Raw genomic sequence first — 13,785 nt, forward strand, 5'->3', positions numbered from 1 at the left:
TACATGTGTATGTAACAAATAGAAACAAAAAAAAACATTTACATGTGTAGTACTACCCCAATGGTCTATCCTATTCTCCCACCATTTGATCCATCTCTTCAATGGTACGGTACTATCTCGAGGTAGTCCTACTTGCTACCACCAATTTTGTTTAGCTGTGGCATTCCTCTTGCCCTCTTCAATGGATTTTGAAAGGTGCTACCTCTCACATAAATTCAAGTGATGCTTCCGAAGGTTTGAAGGCACATATTTTGATGTGTGCTTTTGTAAGCTTTGTTCCCAAAGAAACAAACATGATCGCTCTCTTCCTTCCAAAACATTGTCAGGTCCCGCATTGAAAACAGTGCGGATCGCCATCCAATTTGCACCAGCTTCATCCGCCATAAAACTTGCAAAGTCTGCAGGAGGGTGTCCACACTCGAGCATCACATTATTAAGGCATCTCCAAAAAAGAATTTGTGTTTCTGTATCCTCTTCCTTTGTATCACAAATAGCAATCACCATGATCCCCTTCAAGCTGTAATAAGAAATACAGTGATTAGCAACTAGAATATGTCAATGAAAATTGATAACAAGTAAGGTTCCTGAACAAACCATGGATCGTACACAGAATAAGACATTGTTGCCCAGTCATCTATTCTGTGTGTAAAGTCAAAGTGAACCCAAGACTTGCAAAGGTCTCCATTTCCTAAGCGTCGCATTCGATTAACCAATTCCACTCCAGAGCCGGGTCCTTTAGTAGACATCTTGAAAATGTAACTTTTTTCACCCACCCCTCCTTGCCCTGGAAATCTACTGCCATGAAAAAAAGGAAACATGCATCTTTTTTTCAACTCCAAAATGTTATCAAAGCCATCTCCAACAACACATGTTTCTTTTTTTTTCTGGCATGTCACGATACTATTGAACCTGCAACCTCAACAAATGAAAGTTTGTTAAACTAATAACAATGCTACAAACCATAGTTTGCAGACTTGAATAACCGAAACTAACCTCTGATTTTGAACCAATGGCATCAACTCCTCCAAAAAGTTTATAAGCTCTTGTTCTCCCTCCACCATTGAACCATTAGTTGTCAAAGATTCAGTGATAATTTGTTTTGCTACAATCCTTTGAATCTTCCTAGCACCACAGTGTCGAGTCACTTGCAAAACTGAGTGAAGTAGAGATCTAATTTTTTTAATTACAGCCATTGAAGTCCCTGATTGCACATTGTGTGTGTGAGTGCCTACATGAAGCATCAATCTCTCCATGCTTGTGTCCTTTGTCAAAATGTAATAAACTTTGCAATCACAAGTTGCATAACAAGTGACAACTTTACTACAATAGTGACACGTGATTGAATGTCTTTCTTCACTTGCAAGTAGCCCCTTTCTCACTGTGCTATTGAGGTAACCATGAAAATACATTTTATTATGTTGATTGTTGCTCTCATAGTAAGGACAATTGACTCGATGACATTGTAAGTCGCCAAGGCAATGGCTAATTCTCGAAGTAGCATTAGGGAAGATATTAGTTGGATGGGGTCTTTTCCAGACATGACCATCATATTGTTGCTGCATCCAATCCATGTTTGAAGATGTGCCATATGTCGGCAGAAGAACAAAAGCAACAGAACCATTGTACTCTCTTGGAATCTCACTAACAAAAAAAGGGCCTTCACTCATCTGCAATAAAGCCTTCAACTTCTTTCCTTTGGGGCTATTAGCAATCCAAGGTAAAATCTATTTCTTTATTTGTGGAAATGAATGAGGACTATCAAGTTCATCATCCAACTCTAAGTCAATAGTCGGAGTTGAGACGGGTGCACAAAAAGCATTTGTTATAAGTGGCAAAGAAGTTTGAGATGACGTCTCTGCGAAGGAATCGGATGTAATGTCTACAACAGGTCCTAAAAGTGAATGAGCTTGTTTGCTATTTTCTACAATGTGTAGTCCTTCATCTTGGTCCATGGTGAAAGTGGTATCACAATGTACTATTTTATACTGACATGAAAGAGAAGAATCGAGCAAAAATTGCTCCGCACCATTGATATCCAGTTGGCCATGAACTGCGATCTCTTCACTGTAAGCATCAAGTTGGAAAATAGCATACAAACCTACCAGCTTCCGGTCAGGGGGTAGAAGTGATTGAAGAAAATAAGAGCTCACAAGAATCTTTCCATCCCTCAGGGGCACAACATGTTCCAGTGATTCGGAGTCGATTGATCATTGAAGAGTAACTTCTGCCATCGTCTCTCACAAAAGCCGATTTGAAACTCAGCAAACAATGGAGCTATGAAGGCGAAATATTATATCTAATAGCATGCCTATTGTTTATTAATTTCTTTGAACGTAGAAATAATAGTCTGTTACCCCCACCAAATATGGATTAAATGAGCTCTTACTCCATGGGCAAGCTCTTAGTGACAGTTGAAGTTGTGAGTCAGTCCATTAATGAACCAAATCATTTAAAAAAGTCTACATATTGAAAAATCACAAGATTTAGTTAAATAATTTTTTTAAAAAACATGTCTTTTCGAAAATAAATCATGTTTTTTCGAAAAGCATATCGTGTTGTAGCACATATTTTTATAAGCACGTTTTATTTTGTCAGATGTCAGGCACCATCAGCATTTACATTTTTTAGTAAATAATTTTTCGGTGTTCGAGAGAAACATTCTCTCATGATGGATGTTCAATATGCACGTACCGCTTGCCATTGAAAGTTGTGTGTAACGGTTTAAACATATCTTCTTATTTGTCCTTCTTCTTCTTCTTCTTCTTCTTCTTCTTCTTCTTCTTCTTCTTCTTCTTCTTCCTTTCCTCTTTTGTTTCCCTCTTCTTCTCTCCCATTGCAAGTTGGAAGGCATAAAGAAGAAGCAAGAAGGAGAGCAGCCCCTACAACAAGCTCAAACAAGATCAACATTCTCCATCAAACTCACCGAGTAAGCTCCACACTCCATCCTTACTGAAAATCTATATTTCAAGTTTTATTTCTCCTCCATGGCTGAAAGAAATGGAAGAGTAGGTAGACAATGAGAGGACAACAATGGGAGGGGAGAGAAGGAAAGGGGAGGTAGAGAAGGATACGGTAAACTGAAAAAATGGGAGAGGAGGAGACCTTTGGGACACCTAGGGCTGTCTGCATCAATGCAGACAACTCTCGGGGGTTGGGCGCAGCCCCCTTTGGAGGGAGGAGGAGGGGAGGGAGAAGGCGAGGAGGGGGAACCCTCAATACCCGCCCGCTATCTGCGTCAACGCAGACGACCTTGTGGGGGGGACAGGGTACCTTATGAAATGGGACGGGTAGTGCACAACCGCCCCCCTCTCAGCCCCTCCTCCTTAAACCACTCCCCTCTCTGTCCCTGCTCCCTAAACCACTCCCCTCTCAGCCCCTCATCCTTAAACCACTGCTCCTCCCTAAACCGCCCCTTAAACCTCCTTAAACCACTGCTCCTCCCTACTACTGTCGCCGGCCTCCCTTGGAACCCCCCGGCGATAGTAGTGGGGGGGGCTGAAGCCCCCCCTACACCCCCCCTCCATATAGAGTAGGTGTAAACCGCGCGAGTCCAAGGCATGAAAAATTAAACCATTTTTAAATCATACACAAATCATCCTAAAGAAATAAGTGTGACATGATTTGATTTTTTTGGATTGGGAATTGTCAAACACTCAGCATTGTCTGCATCAACGCAAATAGGAACAAGGGGTTGGGAGTATCCCCCCTTTGGGGGTGCGGGGGTGAAAATGTGGTCAGGAGGTTCAAATGATTAAGAAAATTTAATACATTTATTAAAACCAAATAAGAAATGATATTAAAGTGTGTTGTCTGTGTCAAATGGTCATATTTTGGTGGAGATTAATTAATAGAACATGTGATTTAGTTGAGTTGTCTTCATTTTTAAAATGATTTGTGGTTTGTTTTAGTGCTTCTGAGCATGGCTAGAGGTCGACGTGGTGATATTAGGAGAGGTCAAAGCAAAAGAGGCCGTCCAAGTAAGTCATTCACTCTTTTAAATTTACATATTCTATTCTTAATGGTTAAGCAACTCTTTTAAAGTTCCATATAAATGTTATATTCTATTTTCGAATTATTTTTGTAGATACTTCAATTACAAGGTTAAGATTCGATCTATGCAATAGACTAGTAAGTATCGATCAAGAAGCATCCTCCCGTGCATTCTCTGAATCTCCAAATAACAAGGGTGGAAAACCAAGGAAAAAATGTCCTTTCATTGATTATGAAGCGCTTGAGGATAGCATGGATGAAGCAAGCAATGACATTCGTGCTGATCCTATGAGCACCCACACTACCACCACAGAGTGTGGTGAAACAACACAGGGGAGGTCTTTAGATTTGCAAACTGTACATGAGGAAAATGAAGAGGTGAATGAGGATGCTGCTAATGAAGAAAAGAAAGAGGTCAGTGAGCATGATAGACACATTGGAGAGAATGTCAAGTTTAGGCTTATGTCACATGTGTTGGCCTCATTTTTTGTAACGAGGTCTACTTCTCCTCCTCCTATCCCTTTGTGTAGACTTGTGCCCTATGAGGCTATAAGGCTTGCATCTAGTTCTACAACATGGTTGATTTCATCTTTCGATAATGCTTCGTATATGGAAACAATGGGGAAATTTTTGGTTTCTTTGAGAAGGCCTACTGGTGAGCTAATGGATGTATCTCCCCAAAATTTGGAAGAGTAGGGCCCTCTTTGGAGAGAAGTTAACCAAAGGTTTGAAGATGAATTGACTGATGAGTGGGCTAATTTAAGAGGGCGCAAGTTTTTGGTATGGGACAGTAATCATAGGTTGAAGACATGGATGAAGAGGATAAAGGAAGGTAACTATGCATTGTCTTGCTTTCTCTTGTTTGTTGTGATGATAATTCCTTCTTTGACTAATTATTTATTTTATTATTTGATATATGTAGCTTATAATGAAGATATTTCGCGACATGTTAGAGTTCTATGTCAATTCATTCAAGTGGAGAAGAAGAAAGAAGGAGAACTATTGTTAGCATTGGATACATCAAATGTGTAAGTATACTTATCACTATTAACTTTTTCAAATGGGTTAATAGATCATCAATTGTGTGTGAATATTGCCAATAGTTTTTATTTATGTGTGAATCTCAAAATATAAAGATAATTTATGTGTGAATGTCAAACAATTTTCAATGTTGTAGTGTAACAAGAGCACATGTCAAACCCAACCTAGGCCATGAAATTTTCATGTTCCAAAAGTTTGACATCGCTGATAAACAAAGCATTTTGGAAAGGATGAGCCCTTCTCAAAGACGGTGGGCTGAAATAGAGTATGAAATTGAGGGAAAAAGTAACCATGGCAATGATCCATGGTACAAGAACCCATGTTTGCTAATATCGCTTTTGGTGTGGAAGGTAAAAAGTTTGGTATAGTATTTTAGTTTTCAGCATAACAAATTGTGGTATCTTGAATTTAACCATAACTAAGAATAGTGTATTGGTTTTTCTATTTAGGATGACTATAACTCAGACATACTCAAAGAGGAGGCCCGCCTCAAGGAGCTTGCATTGCCAGAGGCAAATTATGAGGCAAAAAGAAAACAATTCATAAACAAAGAGCAAGATAAATTGAGGGACAAAGGATACAAGTACCTTGGAATAGCTAATCCTGCGCATGGAGAGGATTTCTTTTCTGTTTTGTTTGCATTGAATTGGGATGAAAAGAACATGATGGCTATTACCAAGGACAAATTGTATGCCATTTGTAGTGCTAATATTGCTGTGGAGAGGTATGTTTTCCTCATGGACTAATGTTCTCTTATTTTTTAGAATTGAACATAATTTGGTTCAACAATATTGAAGTTATGTTTTGTTCAATAACCAATATATTAGAAAAATGAAGTTTTTACTTCTCATGACTGTCACAAAGGCAAAGGACTCCACTATGTCACACTTTGCGGATGTAAGGAGATTTTGTAGCTACATGAAGCAAGAGGTGTATTGGTTTCGTATGATTGGAGAATGCTCCTTATTGATCAGGAGCTTACAAGTTGATGGCACTGAGATTCTAGGAGGCTTTGATGTTTTTTTAAAAGGCCAAAAACGTTTACATATTTTAAAGGCATTTGCAAATATTTTTGGTGAAATGAAGAATGTTGGAGACTCTGAGAAGGTTCCAGAGCTCACACAATCAAGCAAGAGGGTGGTATATAGGTATTTCTAGTATAAAGAAACCATATTTTCTAAATACCATATGTACAAATGTATTCTAACTTAAGAGTGCTTTTGTTGTTTGTTCTTATGTTTTTGGAAAAGATGGTTGCGTAGTCTACAGGAAAGTGGAGTGCTAGAAAGCCTCCCTCCTCTAGTGGAGGAGTGGATGGACTTGAGATGTGAAAATTGTATGTTCTCAAAAGCACTGCTTGAGAGGGGTCTGTCGAAATGGGAAATGCGTATTTGTCCATGGTGGATAGACTATCCATTGGATGACATTCCACGGCAAGAGATTGAATTAAGAGAGAGTAAGTACTTTGAGAGCCAAACATAGTAAATATGTGGTAACTCTTGCTCTTAGCTATTTGTTTTAGTAATACTTGCCTTATATGCAGGATTTCTGGAACAAAATAGAGTAATTTCTACGCACAAAGAAGAGGATGAAGGAAATGGTACTTTCTAAAAATGTATTTTTTAAACATGAAACTTATCATAACTTTTTAGACTTTTGTGTTTTCTTAACTTTGTTGTTTTTGCAAATTAGAAATGTCCAATACAATAGACATGGTCCCTCATGTTGTGGGGATAAAGGCGACTTGTGGTGGTAGCATGGCAAAGGGTATATTGGATGGAATGCAAATTTTTAGTTTGATCCAGGTAGCCTTGTTTCTAATTTGCATGAATATGATATTATATTGTGTTGACTTCACACTACTTAGGTGCCATTAGTGATGCAACTGTTGATACTACAATGAAGAAAAAGTCCATGGGAAAACGAAAGAATATCCCCACGATAGATGATGCATTGAAGCATAGCAAGGGTAAAGGCTAAGTACCTTGCAACCACCATTGAGGCTTGCAAAGAGGCCCATATCTTTTCAAATCAAGGAGCTATGAGCCGCAAGCACAAGAGTGTACAAGGAAACCCTACTATAGAGTATACCTCTAGAGATCTCTCTCATATGATCTTTGATTGATGAGCTACCTTCATGAGCTTGAAGTGCTCAAAGGATTATTATAGACTTTGGTCTATACATGTGTAGTTGAATTTGGGTCGCATGCACATTTTGGCCTTTATTTGAGAGTTTATGGCTCTTTGTATGCAAATCTAGTAAGATTCACAAACTCTTCTAGCCTTGTCATTTCACAAATTGGTTGCAGGTATGGGTATGGCTAATAATATTTGGATACTAGTAGACATTATAGATGTTTCTCATGGTACACCTACCTAGTACTGGGTTTAGTACAAGTGACATTTTAGCTAAATTAGGAGGTTATTGATGAAGGTGAATTTGTGGGTTTTCTAATACAATGTCTCAAGGATTGAATTAGATTGTTAGCAACAAGCTTGACAAGCACGACTTCCATGCTTGGAAGTTTAAGTTAACTAATTTTCTTATGGGTAAAAGTTATTCGCACTACATTGAAGGAGATAATGATGAGGCTCAAGAGTTATGGGAGGAAAATGCCACGCTTACTAAGTAGACCAAGGCATCCAAGGAATGGAACCAAGGTGCTTGAAGAGTTATGTGTTGGCTTTCCATCAATATTTTAGAAAATATGATTAGGCATGTATAGGATGCAAAGAGTCCTGCAAAAGCATAGAATAACTTGGTCAAACTCTTTGGTATAAATAACAAAGCTAGAGAGTTACAATTGAAGATTGAGTTAAACAATCTCAAGCATAGAAATTTGTCTACTAACGATTATGCATCAAAGGTTAAGAGCATTGCTGAAGCTCTTGAATCTATTAAAGTACAAGTCGATGATGAGGATATAGTGGTTGCATGTTTGGATGGCTTGGGTGAGGAGTATAAGCAGCTTCGAACCTCCATCAACATAAAAGACACCATTTTTAATTTTGCATATCTAATATGTATGTTGATATTAGAAGAGAAAAAATTGGGTCTCATTGTGTCTTTATCATAAAGCAAGAATAGTTTAGAATAGGCACTCTACTCTAAACAAGGGAAAGTAAAGGTCATGGTGGTGGAGGCTATGTTGGTGGTTATTATGAGAAAAATCAAGGGCAATATCATGACTCATAGGAGTAGTCACATATATATGATATAGGATGGACTTGAGGTAGGGAGAGAAAAATGCAAGTCATGATAATAGAGAATGCTATGATTGTAGTTAGAAATATCATGTTTCATATGACTGTCTAGAAAAGAGAAGAGGTGGAGATACCAGAAATGGGAGAAGATGACATAACAATTATACATCTACAGATAATTAGGTTGATAATGAAAAGTTGTTTGTTATGCAACACATAATGAATGAAATAAATGTAGATGTATCAATAGTAATGACTAATGATGTGTGGTATGTGGGATCAAGTACCTCTAACCATAACATCTCATGGAGAATGATTTATAGAAATGAAAAATCCTAAACGCTAAGCTTTATTAAAACATACGACAATATAGCATATCATTTTGCTCATGTTGAGAGTGTCCCATTGTCTATGCAATATAGAAAAAGTAAGTGTTTAGTTATTGTGTTGCATGTTCCTAACATCACAAACAACTTGGTTTTTGTTGGGAAAATGATTAAGCATGGATTGCAAGTAAAGTTTAATCAAAATGGTTACTTTGTAGAAGATTTCAGAAATGGATGTAAATTGGTTGCAAAAGGCAAGTGTGTGGAAAGAATGTTTACCTTAAATCTAAATGTACCCAAGTGAAAGGCTTCTATATTTACACAAGGTACAAGAGTTGTGGCTGATATTAATATTTGGCACAAAGATATTGGCCATATAAATATATAGTGATTAAAAGATATGCAGTCACATGAAATTGTGATGGAATTATCTAAGTTCAAAGTGATTGATATGCAAAAATTGTGTGAAGCATGCAAATTTGGAAAACAAACAAGGCATGCATTCCCTCATGATAAACATGTGAGCAATCATTTACTTACGTTTATATGTTTGGATGTACGAGATCCTACAAATACTACATCAAAGGCAAGATGTAAGTATAATGTAACCTTTATTGATTATCATACAATGAAGGTATGGGTGTAATTTATGAAGCAGAAAAGTGATGTGCTCTCTCCCTTTTAGGATTTTAAAAATTTGATTGAGAAACAAATAGGTGTATAGTTTAAGTGTCTTACAGTCCAATGAATTTAATAATTTTCTAGAACAGCATGAAATTTAGAGACGATTTACATGGAGATTCACTCTAAATAGAATGATGTTGGTGAAAGGAAGAATAGGCACATTATAACATTTTCATGAGCCTTGATGGCTAAAAAGAACATGCCTCATTATTATTGGGTTCAAGATCTCTACAACTGTATATATTATAAACAGGATTCCCATTATTACAGTACATGATGTAATACTAGAGAAGTTTACTAGCAAGAAAGTAGATTTGTCAATGTTAAGGTATTTGGATGCATTGCATATGAACATGTTCCTTATGAGCTAAGAAAGAAGCTAGATTTGAAAGTTGAAAAGTATGTATTAGTGGGCTATTTCCTTGAGTAAAAGGATTACAAGTATTATAATCCAATTACACACAAGTTATAGGTGAGTAGAGATGTTCTGTTTGATGAGATGAGCAATTTGGTATGCTACTAAAAAACAAGTTGTAGATGATGCAAAAAAAAGGTGATTGTAGAAAATATGGATCCACAGTCATAAATATTGAGTGGGCCAAAAGATTCCTCTTATACTAGATCTATTGAGAGACTATGGAGTGGCACGTTACATGCAAATAGCACTCCTACAAGTGCAGAAAATGTATCATACAAGGGAAAATAAAATGTGGTTGAATCACTTACTATGCCAAATGTTTCTATAGGCTATTCACATGTAGATAATGAGTCTAATGGCTCATATCAAAGTATGGATGAGGAGTTTTGTATTCTTATTATTTATACTCTTGGTGTAAGGCAACCAAGGATGATGCAAAAGGATCACGGAGTGCTCCACAAGTGTGAAGGTCAACGAGAGTAAGATATCCCACAAGCACGTTGATATATGGTGGTTATGTGCTTGCCATTATGCATGTATGGGAAAGGTTATACAATTAGTTGAGCCCAATTATTTTGAGGAAGATATTGGTCATGTGCATTAGGAGAAAGCCATGGATGAAGAAATGGCTACATTGGATATAAATCAAACTTGGAATTTGGTGCCAATATCTAAGGGAAGGAAAGCTATAGGCTACAAGTGGATTTACAAAGTAAAATGTAATGCAAATGGTAGTGTCAGTAGGTACTATGCAATATGCAAGACTAGTTACCAAAGCTTATATAGATACTTACGGGATTGATTATGGGGATATATTTTCTCCAACAGCAAAGATGGAAACTCTAAGAGTTGTCATTGCAGTAGCTACAACAAGAGGTTGGGTTTAATATCAAATAGATATAAATAATGCACTCTTGCATGGTGAGTTGCAAGAAGTATATATAACACAATATTAGTGAGTTTGGGAATCTCCCCATTCCCATTTTTTGAATACTAAAAAGGTGGCACCTGGATAACATGCCGATAAATTTCTCAAAACCATATGATGTGACCTATCATTGAAAAGCGCTTGAAAAATGGAATCTATTGAGCTATAGAGCACTCGATTTGGAGTTATAGTGTTAAAGTTATGACAAGTCCAAATATTTGACCACGTGTCCCAAACTTATGGGAAATTCCCATATTCCCCAATATGGTGTTATATGGAGTATCCATAGGGTTATGAGATCATGGTTCACCCGGAAAATGTGTATAGTCTACGCAAAGCCTTGTATGTATTGAAATAGGCACCATGAGCATGGCATGACAATGTAGCACAATATCCTTTCTCTATTGGGTTCCATGTTGGAAATGCAAATCACTTGCTTTATGGCCATCAAAGTGATAGGGGCATTGTTGTGATTACCTTGTATGTGGATGATTTGATTGTTGGGGGTGATAATGTGCAAGAGGTGGAGCATATGAAGAGTCTTTTCAAGTAGAAATTTGATATGAAATATTTGGGAGAGCTGAAGTACTTTCTTGGCACATGACCAATATCAATTGAGCCGAATTATTTTTTACATATAGAAGGGTGTAATATAAAGGGGTTATTTATAGATTGAATAGAAAAGGGTTATGTTTTATGCAAGAAAAATTCACAGATAAGGATATTTATAAATAGGCCTTGGATGCACGTGATGTAGAGGATATACATACAATAACTTCCCCGAGGGCGATATGAGCATCTAAGGGGATATGACTCTCACAAAGATAGTACACCTTGGATATGTTGACAAAGTATCGTATGGGTGATTGTAAGATAATCTCAGTGCCATTGAATCAAAAGGTAAAGTTAAGCGCTAATGTGTATGAGATATTGGAGGATCCCACAATGTACAAGAAGATGGTGGAAAATTTGATCTTCACTACTATTACACGATAGATTGTAAATACACCTTTGGCTTAGAGAGTCTATTTATATAGGTGCTTTGTAAGCCTCATTTAGACAATGTGAGACTACCTTGTAGTACCTTAAGGCCACATTGGGTTATGGTATCTTTCATGAGGTTGACTCAATGGTATACTTATTTGGTTACACTAATGCAGATTGGGTAGGCAATATATCTTGATAGAAAGTCAACCAATGGCTATGTATTTTTCTTTGGGAATCGCATTGTAAATTGGAGCAATATGAGACAACCCAATGTTGCATTCTCTAGAATAGAGGCAAAGTACAAGGGTGCTACTATGGTAGCATGTGAGGTAGCTTGTAAAGCTACTTGATGATTTAGGGATACAAATATAGAGAATAGTTATCATTTATTGTGATAATATGAACACTATGTAATTGGCGAGGAATCCTTTGTCTCATGCATGCAGAAAACACATTGAGGTTCATTACCATTTCATTAGAGAGTGGATCTTAGAAAGTGACATTGATCTCATATACAGGAACATAGAGAAGCACGTTGTGGATATTTTCACCAAGGCCCTAGGAGTAGAAAAGCTTAAGCATTTTTAAAGCTTACTTGGAGTATAGATCATGGAGTTGAGCTTGAGGGGGAGTGTTGAGATGTTAAGCTCAATATGAGCTTACACTCACATACCTAGATGATCATTTCCACATTCATATATCACTGACATGGTTGGTACATGTGTTGATGTATCATTCTAGTCACTATGATGATACTTTATACAGTTAGTCCACCTATCCAAGTTACGAGATATCTATCTAGTCATCTTTCTACTTAGGATATTCAGACTATAGACGCTTTTATATTATATATGTTATATTCTCTCTTATTCTTGATAGACTCATATAGTGAAGGAGAAGAAGATAGACTAGGGTTTTAGCTTCATATATTGTGTGCATTCTCTCTATGTGTTTTGTGTCTTGTATAAGAGCTTAGCCTCTCCCTCTCTCTCCCCCCATATTTTCAACTATGACTTCTATATTGCATTTGAACTCTATGAGTGCCACCCAATTGGTATGTAATCTAATACTTCGTGCAAAGACTAAGCACATTGAGGTATCTTATCACTTCATCAGAGAAGTGATTTAATAGTAAGCAAATAGAGCTTGTCAAGACCTTTATTGAGGAGAAGCCTAAATATTTGCTAATTAAAAATTTTACAATGCAATGTTATGCCTTAGGAAGATGATATACATAGAATGAAATGATATATATTCCTCATCCTATTGTACGTCTATATTCACATTGTACTTTATCACTTTTCTCCCTTATTTTCTCTAGACTTAGGTACATTTTCCTTTAAGTTGGGGTTATTTGGGGTTAAAGGCTACATGTGTCTATTTACCTAAATTTACTTGTACTTACTTCCACACACTTGTACACTATAGGTAGCGGCCACCTATCACTATCACTTTATTCTTTATTCTTTCTATGACAATAGAATAAGGGAAGGCAAGTCACACATGGTGACTATTGGAGTTCCCACATACTGCCTTGCTCTCTTTTGCTTGAATCTCCATAGCTCTTGCATATTCTTGTGTTTGCTTGTGCTTCACCTCTTGCTCCAACTTTCATCAATGAAATATGAATACTTTTCACATTTTGCACAATTATTTGTTATTAAATGCATGCATACTTAGAAAATTAACCCATAATATTAAAATACAAAAAAATCTCACATTTTTAATTGATCCATTTGAATTAAAGACAAGAAAAATGAATAATTGAGACATTTTTTATGGGAGGTTGGGGTTTGGTTGAGTTGGATAACTCCACTATTGATGACTGCCTCATAGGTTGTTCAATGGGGTATTTGTTAGCCACTTGTGAGATGGATTGGTCTTGCAACTCAGATGATGCACTATCTTCTACTTGTGGAGCAGTTGGGATACTCGAAGTGTCAAGTTGAGTTGGTCTAAAGGCAGCTAGTTTTGGTTTTGGTCATAAACGCATTGAGGTTCTATGGATTTGGTGCTTTTGGAGTCAACATATTTCTCATTCCTAGCTGGCTTACCATTTTTGTGGAGATGGGCTAGAGGCCTAGATTGAGGGGCATGCGTACCGCTCGTAGTCTTGGGCAACCAAATCTAGTTGTTACCTTCATAGTAGCCTTAAATGCACAATAGGTCTTTGGACACCCATTGCGACTTGACCATTTGTATGCCTT

This window comes from Lygodium microphyllum, chromosome 6, assembly GCF_053477565.2.
Source record: "Lygodium microphyllum isolate KBCC chromosome 6, Lygodium_microphyllum_v1.1.10, whole genome shotgun sequence".
In the NCBI taxonomy this organism is placed as follows: domain Eukaryota; kingdom Viridiplantae; phylum Streptophyta; class Polypodiopsida; order Schizaeales; family Lygodiaceae; genus Lygodium; species Lygodium microphyllum.